A 16,045-nucleotide genomic window follows, 5' to 3' on the forward strand; every position below is an offset into this window, starting at 1 on the left:
ACAACAAAAAGCAAAGTAGGTTGACTTAAAATGACAGGGCTCCAATCAGAACTCCCCACAGGAGTCAGAAAAGCTCCCAAACCTGATTTTCATTCTCAGCTGTTCCCTCCATCTTAGAAAACTGACACACACTTTTATTCTCTGCTCATCCTAGATGACCCCACACAGATTTTTTCTTTTCCATAAAGCCTTCCACTGTATGCGGAGATAAAGGCAACTATTTTTCCTCAGAGCACCTTACTCATATTGTGTTTTAACCTACGCTCTTTGTGTTCAGGAGACAGTTTGTATTTTACTCATCTTTCTATGACTGCGGTCCCATTTCACAATACCCTGTGCACGGTATAGGCTAAAATGGTAAACGCTTGGCATCCATGAATTTAAAATTTGTTGTTTCATTTATTTGCGAATTAATCATCCTAAAAGACTATGGCCCATAATACTGTGCTATTTTTGATGGGGTCCGAAGTTGATGTGTGAGTGGTTCACTTAGCCCATGAATGAATGATTCCAGACAACTAAACGGTGGCCATGTTCAATATCATTGTGTTACATCCATTCTCAATAATAAACTAGCTGATAGCATTTAGATTTATTACCATGCAGTTTATAGGAAATTATAAAAATTGGCAAATTATTCATGGTCCCCAGAATGCACCGTCTGCAAAAGTCCAGAGCCCTCTGCAAAGACACTTAAGTGTTGAACTGATTAGGCATTTAATTTGTGGATTAGAAATATAGTATTCAAAATCCCAACTGATTCCAAGTGAAATTTTAGGTGCATATTTGAAGCTATCATGAAGCATAAATCAGGCTTTCTTTTGCCAATATTTCCCTCAAAATTGAAAAGGAAACGTTATATATTGGATCTAGAAAGACGTCTACATTTTCAATGTATCTTTAGTTAAGTCTGCTCAGATTGTTCAGGTATCATGCTTTGATATATCATCCAACCAGGATTCAAAACCACCTCCTTTCAACGTACAATTGAACCTTAATAATGATCAAAGACTTCTTAAAATTTCCTTAATGCATCCAGGAAAGTTAATATGTTTGCTTTCATAGGAAGATCCAATGTAATTCAATAAAATTTGAGAACACGTCAAGTGCAGTATGCCGAACTACCAGATTAGAACAATAAATGAACAAATGAGGCGCAATCTTTGTCCCAAGGGTATGACAATCTAACAAGGGAAAATAAAACAATCACAGTAAGAAATAACTATGGTAAAACATCTTAAATGTGAAGTGTCCTAAGAAATGTAACCACAAAGTAAGTCTGTTTTCAAGGAGAGCTGGGAGGAAAGCTTTTGAGGAAGAAGGGGAATTTGAAAGATGAGTAAACGTGTAACTGGTCCTGAGTGGAAGGCATAAGCAAAGGCAGGAGGCAGGGAGAGCAAACCACGCTGGAGGAGGAAGGTACTGTTTCATTTGGCCGAGTGTGTGCTGTGCAGTGGGGTGGCTGTGCCTTGCCATTCCCATGAGGCCTCTCCCTGGGGACGATGCGATCACATCAAATTTCATTCCGTGGTGCTCTAAAGCACCAAAAGAGACATCTCCTTCCTAAAGCCCAGTCAGAACTTGTTCCAGAGATCTGATGCGAGCCTTGTACTTCTTACGAGCATACAAGTCAGTATCTGCCCTCTCTCACTGGATATTTTTGTTTTATTATCAACTGTGGAGAGCAAGGCTTCGTTACCCGTTAAAGACCTTTGGCTATTATAAGCAGATGAAACTGTAGACAGGTTCCAGGCAGAAGCCGTTTCTTCTGAGGATATCTGAAATCACAAAATTAGATCTTGTAGGTAGGTGTGTCTGCCCCATTTGTTTCTAATTCAGTCACACCAAGGGATGAAAGGGGAAAGCTTCACACCCAAAGACCTAGCCAATATAAACAAAACCAAAAACAAAAAACCTGACTGTATATCTGAGAAGAAATTATGGCAATAGATTTTTCATCTCTTCACGGGCCTTCAGGGGAAAACAAAACCCCAAACAGTATGTTTCCAAAGAAAGAAATCAGTATGGCTTCCTCTTAGAGATGTCCTTCCTGTGGGTTATGCCCCAAGTGAATATTTAAGGGGAGCACTTAAATATTAAATATTCACTTTTGTCGCTCGGTGGGGTCTACACCCCATCAGTGAGTTCTCAGGGCTCATTAGTGGTGGATACGGCAGTCTGTCCTACTGGGCTTCTCTCACAGCAAAGCTAGAGGTCTCTCCCAGACAAGCATTCTTAGGAAATTCTTATAAAAACAAATGGATATGAAGGAAGGTTCAAAACTCAGAGAATTAGGCATCACTTAAACTGCTCATAAATTATTTTATTTTTAATGTTTTAAACATTTATTTATTTTGAGAGAGCAAGAGAGAGAAGGAGAGAGAGAGAATCCCAAGCACTGTCGGTGCGGAGCCCCATGCGGGGCTTGATCTTACGAACCTTGAGATCATGACCCGAGCTGAAATCAAGAGTCGGATGCTTAACTGACTGAGCCACCCAGGCGCCCCTCATAAACTCATTTTAAAGTCGCTGAAGTGTCTCAACCAAGCTATCCACAATCTGGTAATAAAAATAATTTTTCCAAACTTAAATGTCAAATTGCAACATCCTCTTTAAACTGGTTAAGAAGAGGCTTTGGCATGAAAGACGATCTCTAAGATTAGAAAGACCTGATGTTTTACTATTCAACATGAGACTTTAGGTAAATCTATGACTTTGGGTAAATTAGGCTCATGTTTATTATTAAATTATGTATCTTAAATGTAAACATTTTAAGTATTAAGTATCTTATTTATTAGTAAGGAGACATATTTGAAATATGCTTTATGTGTCAAATTAAGAAGATAATCTTAAAAACAATCATTTTATAGGAAACTGAAAGCATCCTGATTGCCACGTTCAGAAAGGACAAATTATATTGCTGTTACAGGTAACTGTTGCACAATATTATCACAAATATTCACACAAATGTCTTAGATCCTTTAAAACTCCATTTGTGGTCTATCTCTGAAGAGCCCAGTCTTCATACATTACTAAAGTTGAAAAGAAACTTTCAGATAAAAGAGGTTTTATACTGGCTCAGAGAATGGATGGCTGGCTTTTCAAAAACAAACCCAAAACGGATTTTCTGCATTACAGCCTCTGAGTACCAGGTTTAACTGTTAAGCTGCCCCGTTCAAAGATAATTAAAAGTTATCTCCTTTCCACCGATTTCCAAATTGGAAAACATACGTGGCAATTCTTAGTAATACAACTTATGTCAAAGGTTTTTAGAAGTAGAATACAGAAAGCCAGATGGGTTTCGTCGGTCAGAATAAAGTTTTGATGTCATAAAGTCCACTGATATGCACCTTTGATTCAGCAGGATGGAAAACTTTGTGAGAGAGAGAGAGAGAGCATGAAAGAGAAAGAGAAAGAGAAGCAGATACAACAGGAAATCAGGGTCAGAAAGAAAGAGGTGCAACAAGAAAGTGAAAAGAATTTACTCTAGTATCGAAATTTGGAATTATTTTCTGGAAGTTGGTAGTTAGTCATTATAACTCCCAGGAATGAAACTAAGTTGCATCATTCATTCATTTATTCATCCAGCCTAGGGTTAACATAGGATGCTAATCCCCTTCCGTATCTTACTGTATTCACTTAACAAGAACACTCAGCGATGATTAAAGCTTTTCCATTGGCCACCTTTGCTTCGAATGCCCTTTTGCAAAAATTGGAAAGATAGATGACCAACTGTATCATCAAATCCATGACCGCCACCCCACCTGATCCATGAGAGATGGGTCCCGAGAGGGCTTTCTAATCGGTTGTTCATGGAGTCATAATAATTGAGAGGATGGGATTTCCACCGCTTCCCTTGCATGATAAGTCCAAAGTATAATAAATTTTAAAGTCAGGAAGTAGATCCTGATATAAATCTTCATTAGGCTTTCTTCGCTTTACATGAACTTGTGGACATATGAATAATGCATCCATTTGCCTAGGGATACCTAAGTCAAATTCACCTTTTTTTTTTTTAATGGACAATGCTAGTCTACTTTCTCCCCAGGATTAAGAAGAATTAAGTAGCAGACACTATAGACACCGTTAATTCTGCCTATGGATATTTCACAGTTATGCCCCATTTCTCCTGGACACCCTAAATATGCAAGCATTATCTAAAATACACACATTAGAGCAGTACTTGCAAGGTATAGAGTCTGATAAGCATAAGCCTTCGGATTGAAGAGAATGTGCTCTTTTGAGTCATTTCTATGATTATATTACCCTCTAATGTTTTTCTATTAGTTATGAAATCTGATATTTTCAAATAGCATTATTCATTGATGCAATGGATATATATTGAATGTAAATAGTCCCCCTCCTCAAGGACCTTATAATTTAGAAAGAAGGAAACATTAATCAAAGACTCACATAAATACGCGTGATATCACAGTAACGATCAGTATTTCGACAGGAGAATAAATGGTACTAAGAGAGTATAGTAGGGAGGAATGCGTTTGGTGCAGGATCTCCCAGCAGGGTTTCCAAGGGAAGTGATGTAAGATGGATCCATAGGAGTAAATAAGGGGAATAGAGGCAAGGGCTAAGCATGCCAGTCCGAGAGATCGGCATGTACAAGGGCCCTGTGGTAAAGAAGGAGGGCTCATTAATAAAACCAAAGGTAAGTCAGTACACCTTGGGTGCAGAGAGTGTGGCGTGAGATTAAAGATGGTGTGGCACCGATATCATGTGAGTGTTTTAAAGAGGAAGACAACATCATCAGATTTGCATTTTAAGGAGAGCATCCAGTTATAAGGCAAAATATAATTTGAGTGGTGGGATATGAGTTCGTACGAGAAAAGTTGAGGAAGTCATTGCAATGGTTAGACTGATGTGGTGACTGAAAAAAAGCAACAGCAATGATGATGAATTATAGCGAACATCCACTGAACACGTATGTTGTAGTAGGAGAGAAAAATGAGGTGCTTCAAGAGTTTTTTTGGACGATAAGATTGACAGATTTACCGATAAATTGCAAAGGAGTGGTTAAGGAGAGAAAGGCGTTCGGAATATAAGTAGGTATCTGATTTGTAGGCTTGGAGAACAATGGTGCCATTTATTGATCTAGGGACAAGCATATTGGGTCCCCTGTCCACGTACATAATGAAAACCCTTAACATCAAACAAAATTATAGTTTTAAAAATGCCAATAGAATGATCTGGTGGTTTGTCAATCCATCAGTATCAGGGCATCACTCTGGTGAACTCAGAGCGAGTGGCAGCGACATGAGGTAGAATTCCCGGGCCGCTGTTATTCAGCACTTTCAAAATTTTCATTTATATGAATTACGTTTTTTAATTCTTCTCCAACAGTAAGGAGTTCTGTATGACACACCTCTTTTCTTAGACCTCTGATCATTTGTATCAACAAGGTAACGAATTTTTTTAAGTTCTAGGCAAGCAGTTTTTCTAGAGCTTTTAACTGTAGGAACTTAAAATCTCTCTTTGAATGAGAACAATTAGGTCATGATCCTTTCCATTAGTTTTAGTGCAAAGTGCCCACATTATTGCAGGTATTATTTAAGTCCGGGGAAAGAATCCGAAGCAAGCTTTGCACTGACAGCCCCATGCAGAGCTTGAACTCAGGAACTGTGAGATCCCGACCCGAAGTCTGACGCTTAACCGACTGAGCCACCCAGGTGCCCTGGCACCTTCCTTCTTAGAGTTGTCACGAAGAATGTCTGAGATAGTAATGCACAGTGCTCGAGGCGACATCTACTCAAAAAATGCAAGTGGATGTTATGATGATGTAAATGCCAGACAGTAAGTGATTAGAGTAAGAAAGAAGTACGTCCAAGAGAGGAATCCATGAGGGGATATGTTTGCCACGCAGAAGATTTTAAATGGATGGAGAGAGGAAGCCTGTCTTCCTCCTATCTCTAGAATCCAGAGTTATGGTACCTTGTCCAGAGCAGGTATAGAAAAACCATGTGTATATGAAACCATGTAACTCAATACATTGCAGATTTTCATATTAACAACCAAAAAATGAGTATTATTTTGCCCCTACAATTGGATAGGCTGGAAAATATAACCTGTACACCAACAGCAAAGCAAGGGAAACCGTTTCATATGCCTGTTGGTTAGACTAGTAGGTATAAGCTGCCATGTTTTCATTTCCATTCACAGCTCTGGGGTTTCCAAAGCATCATGAGAAAGTTCACCATAGTCACCATAGTTCTCCATAGTCAATTTACCCGGTACAAACCACCTGCCTGTCGTCAGTCTGGACCTGACCACAATTTCAAGAGAGACTGCACATTTCAGGGGATACATACCAAGAGCAGAAGTTGAAAACAAGTGGCCTAAAGGTACATTTTGCTCATCCCACATGGAGTTTGCAAAATGTTTCCTTAATTGTCCATCTCAGTTGAGGGAGTTCACATTAAAAACCCAGCTTTCTTTCTTTCTTCCTTTCTTCTTTTTTTTTTCACATTTGAGAAGCATTTATTCCTTTTTTTTAAATATAATTTGTTTTCAAGCTGGCTAACATACAGTGTATACAGTGTGCTCTTGGTTTTGGGGGTAGATTCCTGTGATTCATCGATTACATACAACACCCAGTGCTCTGACTCGTCTTGAAAAAGAAAGAGGTCGTCACATTGGCACTGATTTAGTGCCCCCCCATCACCTGCTGCTGAAATCTGACCTCCCCTGCTTTGAGGAGAGCATGCACTCTCCAGCATACCTCTAGATCACCTGGCCGGTTTATTCACGCTATCAGCTCCCTGGCTGCTGTAGATTCTTGACTTGGGATCGCGGACTCACAAATCACTGATCGGCTACCATGCGCTAGGAAAATAAAGATAAGTAACAGAGACGGGAGTAACGTTTCTTTATAGAGTTCACAAAATGCCAGAAATAAAGATAAACCGTTTGAGATTCAAGTTATTCGGTTAGGCCCTAAAATACCCTACAAACTTGACGTTCTAAAGTTCCCTCTAGCTCTAAAATTCTGGAAGTTTACACTATGTGAGAAGGAAAAGAGGTTCTCTTTAATGAGGTAAGTTTGAAAAATTATTAAACGTGTTTTCTTAACTATATGCCATCTTTCATTTACTAGGTCATAAACAATTTATATCACCTCATCAATGTTATGAGACTAACTTACGGTTTTGAAATGCAGAGAATGTGCACACAATGATTTTCTGAGCTTTTATGCTTTCTTTAAAGTGATAAAGCAGGCTAATATGTGTATCTCTATTTTACTTACCTCCTAGTAACATCCTCATAACCATTTCTTTATATACAAAAGGAAAGATACAATAAGGAAAATACTGCCAATAAGTTCACAAATGACTCTGCTGAGTTCTGCTAGCGAGAGGCATTACAATCTAACGGGGTGCATGCAGACAATATTATTCAGAATCTCACACTTCCTTTTCTGAAATGACAGTGCTGAAGAATAATTATCCAAAAGACATTCCTGGCTTGTGTTGCATCGGGGTTAACCTGGGCCTTTGAAGCCATTGCTCAACCAATACCATTTTTTTAAAGGAACTTGTCAGAAGTCTACAGTATGGAAAGAGGTTTGATTCTTGAACTTTTAAAATGTTGCTTTGAAAAATTCAACCTGTAAGAGTGAAGCTTTACAGGAAAACTGAGCCAGTCACAAAAGACAAATGCTGTTTGAATCCACTTATATGAGGTGCTTAGAATAGTCAAAATCAGAAAGACAGAATGTAGAATTGTGGTCACCAGGGGCTGGGGAGCAGGGGTAGGATGGGGATTACTTGTCAAATGAGTATAGAGTTTCAATCTTACAAGATAAAAAGTTCTGGAGATGGATGGTGGTAATGGTTGCACAACATTATGAAAGCATTTAATATCGTGCACTTAAAAATGGTTAAGATGGGGCGCTTGGGTGGCTCAGTCGGTCGAACATCTGACTCCGGCTCAGGTCACGATCTCACAGTCCGTGAGTTCGGGCCCCGCGTCAGGCTCTGTGCTGACAGCTCAACTTCTGGAGCCTGCTTCGGATTCTATGTCTCCCTTTCTCTCTGCCCCACCCCTGTTTGCACTCTGTCTCTCTCTCTGTCTCTCAAAAATAAATAAATGTTAAAAACATTTTTTAAATGTTTATTCCATATGTATTGAGGTAATTTTTTCAGACTTATTCAGAAATGGGATTCTGATCATATAGTATGACTATGCTCAAAAGTGAATAGATGTAAAAAAAATTTTAAGTGGTTAAGATGGTACACTTTATTTTGTTATGTGTATTTTAGCACAATTAGAAAAAAAACAAACATATCTGAATCGTTTGAGATAGAGTACTAATAACTACCACTATAGCATTGGATCTTAGACATAAACGGCCGTAAGCTAAATCATGGTATGTGCTACCAAAATAAATAAATAAACCACTGCTGATTAAGCTATGACATAATATGCTCATCACTTAAAATGTTTGTTCCATGGGGCACCCGGGTGGCTCACTCATTTGAGTGTCCAACTTCAGCTCAGGTCATGGTCTCTTAGTTCAGGAGTTCGAGCCCTGCATCCTGCTCTGTGCTAACAAACAGCTCAGAGCCTGGAGCCTGCCTCAGATTCTGTATCTCCCTCTTTCTCTCCCCCTCCCCTGTTCATGCTCTGTCTCTCTCTCTCTGTCTCTCAAAAATAAATAAATGTTTAAAAGAATTTTTAATGTTTATTCCATATATATTGAGATAATTTTTCAGACTTACTCAGAAATGGATTCTGATCATATAGTATGACCTTGCAAATTTAAAATGAACATTCAATTGAAATAAATTATTGCAACTTTTCCTAAACCTTCCTCATGTTAAGGTTATGCCTCCTGAAATCACTTTGAGACTAAAACTCATCACTTGGTGTTTTCCTACGCAAGGCGGTCCTTGGTGCAAACATGGGCATTTGTAATAGAACATTTCTGTTTCAAGAATGCATAAGACGGGCACCTGGGTGGCTTGGTTGGTTAAGCTTCCGACTTCGGCTCAGGTCATGATCTCCTGACTTGTGAGTTCGAGCCCTACATCGGGCTCTGTGCTGACTGCTTAGAGCCTGGAGCCTGCTTCAGATTCTTAGCACCCCCCCCCCCGCCCCCTCCCCCACTGGCACTCTGTCAAAAATAAATAAACATTAAAAAAATTTTACAAAAGAATGCGTAAGAGAACTAAATTTCATTGGTGCTCAGCACCTGAGCAGGTGATCATTTAAAGTTAAGCCTAATTTTGACTCCAGTTTTGTGGATGTTCTGAGCTTGTATTTGCCTTTACTCCTACTTTCCCCCAACACTTTCTTTCCCACGATTTAAAAAACTGGCTGATGAATGACTCATCAAAACTGCTGACACCCCACTCTATCAGGTTCAACACTGGCACTTTGGGGGGTTGTGGTTGTGCTGGCTGGCAGCCATCGAAAGATGTTACCTATTTCTGGACATGTCTTGCTTTCTGAGGTTAAAAATATCGGGGGTAAAAAAAAATGCATGCATCAGTTTTCGAGGGCTGGAGTAACAAAGTACCACAAACTGGGGACTTACAGCAACAGAAATCTATTCTCTCACAGTGCCAGAGGCAGAAATCTGAAATCAAGGTGTGGGCTGGACCCTACTCCCTCTGAACCTTCTAGAGAAGATTCCTTCCTTTCCTCTGTCCTACCTTCTGGCAGTTGCTAGCATTTCTTGGTGTTCCTTAGCATGGAGGCACATCAATCCCACTTCTGCCCCCATCTTCACATGGGCTTCCTTTGTGTCTCTTATGGCCTTCTGATGATGACACCAGCCACGGGATGTAGGGTCCAAACTAACCCAGTGTGGTTATTGGATCATTAATTACTTCTGAAAAGACTCCATTTCCAAATAAGGTCACTGTCTCAGTCCGTCCCAACTGCTATAACACAATACCACAGACTGGGTATAAACTGTTATAAACAACAGAAATTTGGTTTTTTTTTACATTTCTTGGGGCTAAAAGTCCAAGATCAGGGCGCCAGCATGGTCATGTAAGAGCCTTCTTGTGGGCTGCAGATTCCTCATCGCATCCTCGCATGATGGAAGGGGTGAAGCAGCCTGGTGGGGTCTCTTCGATAAGAGCACTAATTCTATTCACAAGAACTCCATCCTTGTGACTTAATCATCTTCCAAAGGCCCCACCTCTTAATATCATCACTTTTTGGCGGTTAGGATTTCAACCAATGAACTTGGGCGGCGGGGGTGGGTGGGGGCACAAACACACCTTAAGAGTCATGCTCTCAGGGCATAAGCTTTTGAGGGAGAGCGTTCAACCCTGGATGGCCGTTGATAAAATACAGCCAGTGCTATTAACATTTATACAGGCTTATCTCATTTCATGACCACAACCACACAAAGTAGGTTGTTACCATTTACGCACCAGATAGAAAGGAAGTTGGCACCATTAAGTGAGTTGCCCGGAGTCACACAGTTAATCGTTAGTGAACCCCAGACTTGAAGGTGCATTTGTTCAACAGAACGGTCCACACACTGTGGTTTCATTTTTGCTGTGCCATACTAAGGCGGAGAATGGTACCCTTTATCTTCCATTTGCCCCACCAGCTCCACACTTTGATGACCCGCCCTGTGCTCTTGAAGCTGAACTCTGGAAACCGAATCACCAGGGCAGCCTTGCACCCACTTCTAGCCGAGCTCCAGTTGAATTCAGTGAGTGAGAGCCCTCAGCAGCAGATAGCAGGCCGGGTGCAGGCCAGGCAGGGTGCACATGCCCAAGGCTCCTTCTCTGCTGCCCACGGGTCAGCAGTGGCTGCGTATGTCTATGCGGGCTCCCGTTGGGTGGCCCGTCTCCAAGGGCTGCCATTCCAAGTGGGTGGTAGCGATTGCTTCCCCTTGCCCTTTCAGGCATAGGCTTGTCCCTGAGTACTTTATAGTCCATCCTTGGTTCCCTTACCCCTGCCCCTAGCTTTGTAAAAGTTTTGATCAATCTTTCTTTAATTACCCTTCAAGGATGCCATCTGTTTCCTAACAGAGAAACCAGGCTGGATCTGGTTTCACAAACTGGCAGGATATGCCATGGGCTCTTACAGCCGGCTGGAGCCCCTTACACCCTTACTAGCCAAGAAAGAAGAGAAAGCAAACGATTTTCTGGGGCGACCGGAAGGCAGACGTGCTGGGCAAAGGTGGATTTCCTAAGGCATAGTGTGGTCAGAACTGCGGGTGAGACTGGGTCTAAATTTCAAAGATAGGATGCTTTATTTTAGATCAGGAGTTCTCCATCTTTTCCTTTGTCACCGTATTTGCTGTGCCACAAAGCCCAAGATTTTGACGATTGTGTTTCAACAGTGGTGCTCTCATACCTTATCCATAGCTCATCAGTAATATCAAATTCAGCTTTTAGAATATGAGTAAAAGCAGAAAATAGTTTTTGTAAGCATTTAAAAAGACTCCAGGGGGCCTGGGTGGCTCAGTCGGTTAAGCATCTGACTTTGGCTCAGATCATGATCTCATGGTTCCTGAGCCCTGCATGGGTTGAGCTCGAGTCCCACTTCGGGTGAAGACAGGCCCTGCTTCAAGTGAACAGGACCGCTGATTTGGGTGAATCGCTTTTCTCTCTCTCTCTCTCTCTCTCTCTCTCCCCCTTGTGGAATTTTCTCTGTCTCTCTCCCTCTCTCTCTGCCCCTCGCTTACTTGTGCTCCTTCTCTCTCTCTCTAATTAAATGAATGAATTAATTACTTAAATAAATTAAATAATATACAATTAAAAAAAATAAAAAGACTCCATAATCCAATAGAAAGAAGAGTTAATGACATCATCTCTCCAACTCACCATTCTTTTTTTTTATTTTTTTTTTTATTTTTTTTTTAAATTTTTTTTTTTTAACGTTTATTTATTTTTGAGACAGAGAGAGACAGAGCATGAACGGGGGAGGGTCAGAGAGAGAGGGAGACACAGAATCGGAAGCAGGCTCCAGGCTCTGAGCCATCAGCCCAGAGCCCGACGCGGGGCTCGAACTCACGGACCATGAGATCGTGACCTGAGCCGAAGTCGGAGGCTTAACCGACTGAGCCACCCAGGTGCCCCTCCAACTCACCATTCTTCCCACCTCTGTACAGAGGTGCAACTACCTCTGTAATTCTGTGGTAATTGACACTGGGGAGCCTGCAGATTTCTGATGGGGATGTGCTTCTTTAGACAACTGCGGAAGTTTTCAATGTGTGGGCAAACACCCTTAGGCAACACTAGGAATTAGTTTTTAAATTACGTTTTGTCTGCTAGAGTCATCTTTCTGAGGTGTATCAAACTGACCTCACAGTGATAGTCACCAAGAAATGGAAACGGAGAGTAAATGTCTTTAATTCTCGACCTTTCTGTGAAACCATTGACTCCCTCTACATCGCTGGATCAGACAATCATTTAAACTAATGTCAGTTATATAGCCAAGTAAATGCCCTGTCTGGGACAGACAGAAAAGATTCAGGGGGAATTCTATGTCTATTGCTCACATTTGGGTAAAATTCCATTTTGGCTCCCAGCTGGCAAGAAGTTTAATTAATTAGATGTCTCTTACAACTAATATACGAATTTCACACATCTGTTTAAAAATTCAACATGGGATAAGATTAGCATAAAACAGGCTACCCAAAAACAAATAAACACTCTTTGCAGGTGTTTGACAAGTAGCTAAATTCATTCATATAGTTTCTTGGGAGGTATATAAGTGAAAGTCCTAAAGTGGTTATTCTTTCTGAAAGGATTCGAACTCTACAAAATAGGCACAAAAACTTTCGATAATGCTTCACCATTTGGCCAAGCGTCCAGAACTCGGTTTCATGTGAGATAGTCGAATTCAGAACAGTACATGAAAAGTTATCTGTTGGAGTGTGGTATAATGTGTTTCAGATTTTTGTACAACTTTCTGTACTAGGTTTACTTATAGTCCAGAAATCATACTGAGCTCTCCTAATGACCTCTCTTCCTATGATAGTCATTGTCTAATTCAGTTTGGCTTCGTATGTAATGACCTACATCATCTTCCCCATAAAGATGAGAGGCTGGTTCCATGGATCTGAACCTAGGTTGATCTCATCAAGTGGTGGGTTTTCTCATCATTCAATGCTTATAGTAACACAAAAGACACCAGAGCCTTTAAGCAGCGTATATATCCCTTGAATTTCTAGCTAAAAATACATGTTGAACAGCAAAGTATATCCCACTTCATTTATTTATTTATTATTTATTTTTAATTTTTTTTAATGTTTATTTATTTCTGAGACAGAGAGAGACAGAGCATGAGTGGGGGAGGGGCAGAGAGAGAGGGAGACACAGAATCTGAAGCAGGCTCCCGGCTCCAAGCTGTCAGCATAGAGCCCGACGCGGGGCTCGAACTCACAAACTGTGAGATCGTGACCTGAGCTGAAGTCAGACGCTTAACCGACTGAGCCACCCAGACGCCCCCCAACTCATTTATTGAACCGAGGGGCATCTGTCTATTCAATCATTGTTTCTATCCCTGAATAAGGAGCCATGGGGGTCAGATACCAAAGAAGAAGGAATAGGACCCTGGTTCATACTGTTTCTCTATTTAAGATCCTTGCCTATAACTCTTGGTGGTTGCAGCCATTTCTAGAAAAATAAAGTAACAGGATGAAGTAGGCTGGCATGGCCAAGTGGACGTATTCTTTTTTCTCTCCAAGCAGAACAGAGGTAGCTTGAAGCTGCAAAAATGGAGTAATCATATGCTTCTAGTTCAGCCTAAATGTGAATTTCAGGAACATTCATCTCTGAATTTTTTTTTCCTTTGTCTCTTCCTCAGCTTTCTCCAGCACTATTTTCTGCCACGTTTCTGCCAGGATGTGAGCACCGACTACAAAGAAAATTGTTGTCTGTCTCACTAAACACTTTGGAACATGAGAAATGTCACAGTAAACAACGCATGAGCAGAAGATAACAACACTGCTAAGATTCTTTATTTTTTTTAATGTTTACTCAGCAACCCCAGCATGAAAAATCGCAAACGAAATTTATGCCGAACAAGTTTTACTCAAAAAAAAAAAATACACTTCTGGAGAGATAATTGCTCTCCATTGCATAGGCACCTTACACTATCTGTTTAGAAGGAATTATACGTTAAGCAAGGGACATACACGTCTTAGTTGGAGCATTTACTACTTGGTGATAGAAAAGATATACAATAGCCTTGGTATAACACCAAGAATGGTGTAAAGCTAGACTATAGTCCCTTTTCAAAAACCTGGATGCCAGTGTTTTAGTTTTTTATTTTGTTTGCTTTTCATAGCTGTTGCTTTGGAATTAAGAACAGCAACAATACAACGGCACTTTGTCTATGCAGCATATTATATAACACTTGTAACAGGGACTGGGAAACACCCCCTGAATAAACAAACGCAGGACTATTTCCTCAGGTTTAGGTATGAATATTCACATGAAGTAGAACAAGGTCTATAAGTAGCTTCACATCAGTTCTGTCATTGATGATTATTAGTTGAGAAATAAATAAATCCTGGGGCGCCTGGGTGACTCAGTCGGTTGAGCATCTGACTCTTGGTTGGGGCTCAGGTCATATCTCACATTTCGTGAGTCTGAGCCCCACATCCGGCTCTGCACTGGGAGCGTGAAACCTGCTTGGGGTTCTCTCCGGCTCCCTCTCTCCTCTGCCCCTCACCTGCTTGTGCTAGCTCGCTCTCTCGCTCTCTTTCTCTCTCTCTCAAAATAATAAATAAATATTTAAAAAATAAATAAGTAAATCCTTCTTGCAGGATTGGTGGACTTTGGAATTAAGGTCGAGGCAGGATTTTGGCTGTGCGATGTTAGCAGCAGCACCAGAAGCCATGGCTGGCAGTAGCTGCCATATTTGAGCGTTGACTCCATGCCAGGCGATGATGGGAAACACTCTGTGCACACAATCCTGAGAATTCTGATAAAACCCCGAGAGATTGGTGTTGTGCCCATTTTACAGACGAGAACGTTGAGAATCAGACAGGTGGAATTATTTACCCAAAGTCAGCCGGGTTGTGACTCAGACTGAACCTGGCTTCTCATGACAGCATTTCTCAATACTACAGTAATTGGTACATCTCGGTCACTGCCATGTCCTTCGGCAACCATCACTTGCGTGGAACGTGTGACAAGGCGCCAGGGAGTGAGGCTTGGATTGGTTCCTCCCAAAAACCTCCCAAGAACACCACCTAACCCGTAATATCACTCATATTCATGAAATTAATTGATTAATTGGCTAACATTATTTTATAATGTAGTATTAAATCCAGATGCTACTTTTAAGTGGTTTTCATCCATTAACGCGCTTATCAACAATACCGCCCAGTCACACAAGCAAAGCTCCTGTCCCAGGTCCTGTGTCTCAGGGAACCCTGTGCTTCAAACCGTCTGACTCAAAACTTCCCGTGTCTTGTTCCTGGACCTGGGACCAGCCCAGGGCAACCAGCCACAAAAGTAGTTCTCACCCTGATGCAAATTTAAATGACTTCTACTCAGTCATATTCCATTTGTTCCAATTATGGATACTTGGTCAAAGACAAGAATTATGAGGAACATTGATGTGGAACAACAAGTTAATGAAAACTACTAAAAAGAAAATCATTTTGCAAATGTGCCTCATGATCAACTTCATCATATCTGTATTCAGAAGACTGGAATTCTTATCTAGCAAAGCAAGATGTTTCCAGTAATTCACTAAAAGAATTTTTCAGGAGAAGAATAGTGACAATCTAGCTTTTCAGTCCTTAGAATAAAGACGAGCCACATCCGAAATGAATTGGAGGAAGCCCCTGCAAAACAGAAGCTCCTCTGTCTCTAATTTCATGACTTAAAAACAAAAATGCAAAGAAAGGTTAATCTGATTGGGTATTTAAAAAGAAAAATGGATCAACTCCAAATGGAAGTAATAAAGCAGGTTTTTATTTTTAATGTTGCAATAAGCAGTTATTTCAATCCAATCATTAATATATCTTCAGTGACAAAACTCAAACCTAATATAACATAATTTAAAAAAAGTGATTTGTTGGGGCGCCTGGGTGGCTCAGTTGGTT

The sequence above is a fragment of the Panthera pardus genome, unplaced genomic scaffold, assembly GCF_024362965.1.
Source record: "Panthera pardus isolate Hobbes unplaced genomic scaffold, ASM2436296v1 HiC_scaffold_24, whole genome shotgun sequence".
NCBI lineage: Eukaryota > Metazoa > Chordata > Mammalia > Carnivora > Felidae > Panthera > Panthera pardus.